At 38.1% G+C, this 7,463-nt stretch overlaps 1 pseudogene; it reads left to right on the top strand.

Moving 5' to 3' along the window:
* The first annotated feature begins 1,613 nt into the window (after positions 1-1,613).
* LOC110288342 (uncharacterized) lies at positions 1,614-4,813 on the top strand (annotated as a pseudogene).
* The last annotated feature ends 2,650 nt before the right edge of the window (positions 4,814-7,463 follow it).

Raw genomic sequence — 7,463 nt, 5'->3', positions numbered from 1 at the left:
TCCCCCACTTTCTATTCTATTAGTTTCAGTGTATCTGGTTTTATGTGGCAGGCTTTGATCCAAGTGGATTTGAGCTTTGTACAAGGAGATAGAAACAGATCAACTTGCTTCCACTCTGGACAGGTGCCATGGGTGGACACTGGGTGTAAATTCCGCAGCCTGTCCCACAACACCCAGAGGAAGCACAACTCCCAAGTGCTCTAACGCTTCCAAGATCATAGGATTAGAGGTGAGGAGCACAAAACATGTGCCCCAACACCTGCAGTTACTGGGACCATTGGTAACCTGGCACCCAGGTACTCGGCCAAAATTTTCTTATGTCCAAGTGGAACTGCTAAACCATATATTCCCTTTTGGTAGTATCTTAATAATGTTATAGTGTGAACTGGTGTACCTCAGGTTCTGGAAGATGAATACAGAACTGTATTGTATGTATCACTCTCAAAAGAGTTTAACTAAAGGGCTGGAGAGATGGATCAGCAGGTAAGAGCACTGAGTGCTCTTCCAAAGATCCTGAGTTCAATTCCCAGCAATCACATGGTGGTTCACAACCATCTGTAATAGGATCTGATGTTCTCTTCTGATGTGTCTGAAGAAAGCTACAGTGACATATACATAAAATAAATCAGTAAAGAAAATCTGTTTTTTTAAAGTAAATAAAAGCACATGAGTTCATTTTTTGTTTCCAGTTTGGTTGGTAAATTATGGCAGGAGATACAGGGTCTTCCTATGTATCTTTGGCTGTCTTAGAACTCATTGTATACATCACACTGACATTCTACTCAATGTCTTCTCCCTATGTCTCCTGACTGCATTGGTTTGGTTTGGTTTGGTTTGGTTTGGTTTGGTTTGGTTTGGTTTGGTTTGGTTTGGTTTGGTTTGGTTTGGTTTGCTTTTCTAGACAGGAATTATCTGTGTAGCCCTGGCTGTCCTGGAGCTCACTCTGTAGACCAAGCTTGCCTCTAACGCAGAAATTTGCCTGCCTCTGCCACCCAAGTGCTGAGATTAAAGGCATGAGCCACCATGCTTGGCTCTGAATGCATTGTTAAAGGCATAAGCCAATAGACACAGATGCTTATTGATTTTTATACATAGTTATTGTTAATAATAATATAATTTCTTTGGTGTGTGCCCAACACAATTGTTCTTGTAGAGCTTTTCTCTTTATATGTGTAAGTGACATTTTTAAAAAGGCAAATCCTATTCAAAGGGCTGAGAAATGACAGGGGTGACAGGGCTAGAGAGATGCCTCAGCGCTTAAGAACACTGTTCTTGAAGAGGTCCTGAGTTTAATTCCCAGCAACCACATGGTGGTTCATAACCACCTGTAATAGTGATCCAATGCCCTCATCTTGGGTGTCTGAAGACAGCAACAGTGTACTCACATATATAAAATATATAACTCTTAAAAAAAAAAAAAGAAAAGACAGGGGTGAACCTTATTATTAAGTTTCCTTTTGATATGACTTGTTAGTTACAGTGAACTTGGGTGTGAGTAAATAAGTGGGATAGGAACCAGAATTATATGAACATAATTCCTATGAAAATAGATGCTCGATGTTGTTTCTATTGTGCTTTCCTTTGTACACGTTTATGGGATGCTTTAGAATGCAGTGACTTATGAGGACGTGCATGTGAACTTCACTCAAGAGGAGTGGGCTTTGCTGGATCCTTCTCAGAAGAAGCTCTACAAAGATGTCATGTTGGAGACCTACAGGAACCTCAGTGCTTTAGGTACATTTGTGAATTCCCTTCCCTGATTTAAAATTCAAGAAAACATTTTTCTTTGATGCACTTCTGTAGTTTCAATAAAAATGAAGGAAGGATTTGGTGAATACATCATGCATGACTATAAGGTTCACTGAAGATAGTAACTTACATTTTGCTAAATTTTAAGGCATACATTTTCTGTTTTAGGCTTTAGTTGGGAAGCCCAAAATATTGAAGAACATTGTCAAAGTTCTAGAAGAAACAGAAGGTAATTTTCATGTGCAAGCTCATACAAATCTGCCTCTAAAAATATGTTAATGTGTGTTGAAAACTGATAAGAAAAGGAGCAGTGTAAATTAGCACAGCTTTAAGGGTATTGATGATTGTTACATTCCAACAAAACCATCGCCTTTAATGTCCTATAACTAATTATTTTGCAAGGCCTTCCTTTAAGAAAGAGGACAAGGAAAGAATGCCTTAGTGTATATCCCCATTTGAAACATAGCCCTATTCACACTACACAGTACAACTGCCAGTCTGTTTCTGCTTACTTTGGAAATGCTACACAAATTGCATAGTTGATAAATGTACATCCAAAACCTTCTAAGAAGCAAATAGTCTATATTTAAGCTGGTTGTACTCATTTATTAGCAGTGTAGGTGCAAAGTTTAGTTAGAAGGGCAGCATTTGGGAGGTGAGTGGGAGGTTTTGCAGTAACCTTAATCCATATTTCACATGTCTATGAGAACACTGAGTGAAACCTTGTCAATGCAAACTTCAACGTTTTATGGATTGGACTTCCTTTCATAAGTATATAATATTTTATAATGGATACACACCATGTATACTGAACAGATATTCCAAAAATATGTCTGTCTGTCTTTCTCTCTCTCTTTCCTTCTGTCTCCTATAAAAATTAGAAGATGTATAGTGGGTTTCAGTTATAGAGTAGACTTTTTGAACATAATACAAGTTAACAGTTCATTAGATTTCCAAGTTTGTTGGCAATACATCAGCAACCTCATTCTGGAGAAAATTCTCTTGAGTCCTAGGGATGTAGAAATGCTCCTATTTCTCCTGATTCACTTTGCAAATATACTATGAGCCACAGTACAGTAAAATTTGGAATGCACTTAGTGCGTTAAAGTTCTGAATTCCTCCACTTTTCTTCAAGTACGGGAACAACGTTTTATAGAAAAAGAATACGTAAATCTGAGCCATGTAATCAGTGTCCATACCTTCTCAAGTGTCTCTGACCATGAGAAACAACCCATAATGAAGGGAACAGCATGAATGTAAGCAAATTTATAAAAAGTCTGATGCCTCTTTACATTTAGACAAATAGTAACATTAAATCCTACAGATGAAAGTATTCTGGGACTTCAGAGACGGCTCAGCTGTTAAGAGCACCAACTGCCCTTCTGAAGGTCCTGAGTTCTAATCTCAGCAACCACATGGTGGCCCACAACCATCCATAATGAGATCTGACTCCCTCTTCTGGATTGTCAGAAGACAGGACACCTACAGTGTACTTTCATATAATAAGTAATCAAACTACCAAACAGAAAAACAAGAAGAAAGTATTCATCCATGTGGTAAAGCGCTCACATGTGCTGATTCTCTTCTCAGGTGTGAAAGGAGTCAGAGTGCAGAGAAACCCTCTGAATATACCCAAAGTGGTAAAGCCTTTGCTTTACATGCTCACAGTCATACCCAAAGGCATGAAAGGATTCATACAGAAAAGATTACCTCTGATGTTATTCACTGTGTCGAAGACTTTTTACCTTACACAAGTCTCCAAGTACATAGAACTACACAAACTGGACAGAAACCCTATGAATGTAAAGAATGTGGTAATAGATTTGCAAAACCCAGTCATCTTAAAAGGCATGAAAGACTTCATACTGGAGAGAAACCCTTCATATGTAATGAATGTGTTAAAGCCTTTTCACAACACAGTAATCTCCACATTCATAGAAGAACACATACCAGAGAGAAACCCTACAAATAATGAATAATGAATGTGATAAAGCCTTTTCACAACACAGTTATCTTCAAATTCATAGAAAAATACATACAGGAAAGAAACCCTACAAATGTAATGAATGTGATAAATGCTTTTCCAAATATGGTCATCTCCAAACTCATAAAAGAACACATACCTGAGATAAACCCTACAAATATAATCAATGTGATAAAGCCTTTTCTGAGAAACGTAGTCTCCAAACACATATAAGGATACGTGCTGGAGAAAAACTCTACAAATGTAATCAATGTGATAAAGCCTTTATACAACACAGTACTCTTCAAACTCAGAAGAACGCATACTGGAGAGAAACCCTTCAAATGTAATGAATGTGATAAAGCCTTTTCAAAACACTTTCACCTCCAAAATCATAAAAGAACACATACTGGAGAGAAGCCTTACAAACGTAATCAATGTGACAAAGCGTTTTCACACCACAGTACTCTTAACATTCATAGAAGAACACGTACAAAAGATAAACCCTACAAATGTAATCAATGTGACAAAGTCTTCTCCCAACCTCCTAACTTCCAATCACATAGAAGAATTCATACTGAAGTGAAATCTTACAAATGTAATGAATGTTACAAAGCCTTTTCCGATCATTATAATCTACAAATTCATAAAGGACATAATAGAGAGAAACCTTACAAGTGTAATCAGTGTGTGAAAGTCTTTTTTTTGTTGTTTCTTTTTGTTTGTTTTTGTTTTGTTTGTTTGTTTTTTTAAAGACAAGGTTATTCTGTATAATCCTGGCTGTCCTGGAACTCACTCTGTAGACCAGGCTGGCCTTGAACACAGAAATCTGCCTGCCTGTGCCTCCCAAGTGCTAGGATTAAAGGCGTGCACCACCACTGCCTGGTTGTGAAAGTCTTTTCAAAATATGGTCTTCTTTAAAAGAATACATAGTGGAAAGAAAATCTACGAAGGAAATGGATGTGAGCAACCTTTTTAAACACCATCATTTCTGAATGTATAAGTGAACATACTGAAGAGAAAGACTGTGAATGTGATCATAGTCTTAATTGTCGTGAACATATTTGTAGGGGCCAGAATCCTTCTGAGTATAAGCAGTGAGGAAAAGTCTATGTCAGCCAGTTATCTCCTAATGCAGGAAGGAGCACATACTGGAGAGAGAGAGAGAGAGACAGAGAGAGAGAGACAGAGACAGAGAGACAGAGACAGAGACAGAGAGAGAGAGAGAAAGACCTATAAATATACACAATGTGGCAAACCTTTGCATATCAGTTATATTTGAATTCATAAAAGAGCACATGATATATCTCAGAATACATAAAAGAAGACACTGGAGAGTGAAACTGTGTGTGAATAATGTGGTAAGGCCTTAGCAGTTGACATTTATCTCATAATGTATAAATTAACACAGACTTGTAAGAAACCTAATAAAAATAAGGAATGTGGTAAAGCTTGTGTGTGGACCTGTTGTTTTTTCTTGGGAAAAATCCATGGTATAGGGTAACCCTGTAAATGGAGCCACTGTGGAAACATTTTGTATGTCACAGTATCTGTATGTGTGAGTAAAACCCTAGCATGTACTAGATCGGTTAAAGTTTGCATGTCACAATAATCTTTTAGGACTTTAAAGAACTCAAAAATAAGGCAATCTATGACTCTGATGGACATGGTTCCATCTTTGGCCAACCCAGTTACATTAATTTAATTTACTCAACATTATTCATTCTTGAGAAAAACTCGAGCAACTATCCGCTCAAGTGAGATGATGTCTCTATTTTGTTCATACCTGGAAACTCATAGGGACAAAAGCCTTATGAGGTTCATTGATGAGGTAACTGGTTTAGAATTCACAGTTCACTTTAAGTCCATGAAGTAACAGGTGTGAAACACTATTGGTGAGTATTAATGCCTTTTCTGTTGTTGTGATAAACTGTATAAGGTATTGTAGAAAACTGCAGTCCCAAACCAGGGTTTCCACCCCAGCTTTGGCCATTTCTTTTCCAGGTAAAACACACACAACTTTTATATTTGTAATAAACCTTAATCAACACCCAATATTGGCTGATATCTATCCTCTATTCTATCATTCTATTTCCCAGCCAGTAATTATGTCATATAATTTTGCCATATTTCATCTGGGCTATGCTTAACTCCACTTAGTCACCCCACATGGCCATTATTTTATTATTGACCTAACCTAAGGCTGCTTTTTCTCTGACTACTTAACCGTGTGGTTCTCCTCTGACCCCAAGTCCAGTATCCCTAATCCCTGTTTATGTCTCTTCTGCCCAGCTACTGATAGCTATGGATTGTTGTGATCTTTAATAACCAGTCAGAAGAAACTTGAGAGCAAGGTCATACACCTTCTCTTGGGTCTGGGTGCAGATCTTGTCTTCTATGGAACAATCAGTGTTTAGTTTCCTGCTTTTAACATTACAGTACATAGCAAGAGATGAAACCCCAAAATGAAGGCAATTTTTAGAAGCATTTAAATTTCATTAAAGTTCCAAAGGGATATATGATCACCATGATATTTTCAGGGCAACAAGTGTCATTTGTGACAGCTAAAGGAGGAGCTCAGAGCTCACCTCCTCAAACAATAGCCTTAAAGAGAGGGTTAGAGCCAGGTGTCACTCACCTTTAATCCCAGCACTTGAGAGGCAGAGGCAGGCAAATTTCTGAGTTCGAGGCCAGCCTGGTCTACAGAGTGAGTTCCAGAACAGCCAGGGCTACACAGAGAATCCCTGCCTCAAAACAACAGAGAGAGAGAGAGAGAGAGAGAGAGAGAGAGAGAGAGAGAGAGAGAGAGAGAGAGAGAGAGAGAGAGAGAGAGATTGATTTAGGACTAGACATAATTTGAGGAAATAAACTCTGATATTCAACCTCAGTGACATATTTTCTCCAGCAGGCACGATATTTCCTACATCTCCCCAAATGACACTACTAACTGAGAAGTATTGATTTCTCTGCTATAAATCCTCTATGCAGCCGGGCGTGGTGGCGCACGCCTTTAATCCCAGCACTCGGGAGGCAGAGGCAGGCGGATTTCTGAGTTCGAGGCCAGCCTGGTCTACAAAGCGAGTGCCAGGACAGCCAGGGCTACACAGAGAAACCCTGTCTCAAAAAAACAAACAAACAAACAAAAAAAAATCCTCTATGCTTGCTTTTTGTTATATAAGCCAACTCATGATGAAGAAAAACTGTGGATAAGCGTTAGATGCCACAAACGCTGGGTTATAGTAGGCAATGTTTATACAAGAATAACGTCATGAGTAAAATTTTCTTTGCTGACCAACTTCGTTTAATTTTATTTATGGGGTTTGTCTACATATTCGGGTGAGTATGTGCATGTCTATGAAGATTTCCAAGATTATTAAGTTGTTGTATCTTCTTCTAGCAGAAGATACACCAAGATGTCCAAACCTGACTTTGTCCCTGGGAATGAAATTTTCTTAATTACTTGGCCATGTCTCTAGCCATCTAAATAATTAAAGTGTTTTATATCATCATGATGTCAGGAAATAGAAAAAAATCTTATACAAGAGAAAAACCCTATCCATGTTGATGAACTTGTTACAGCCTGTAACATCACAGGTGTTTTCCATAGCAGGGACAACATCCTGTTTCTTTTCTTCTCATCACACCCTTGAAGGAAGTAAATTATTTCCCATGGTCCCTCAAGTGTTGTAGTAGAGATCATCAATTGTACTGGTGGTTTTATTTTCAAACATTTGGAATAGATATTAAAGTT

This window comes from Mus caroli, unplaced genomic scaffold (assembly GCF_978045245.1).
Source record: "Mus caroli unplaced genomic scaffold, Mus_caroli_1 scaffold_15, whole genome shotgun sequence".
Taxonomy (NCBI): Eukaryota; Metazoa; Chordata; class Mammalia; order Rodentia; family Muridae; genus Mus; species Mus caroli.
The sequence above is the reverse complement of the archived record's forward strand: the minus strand, read 5'-3'. Positions and strand labels throughout refer to the sequence as shown.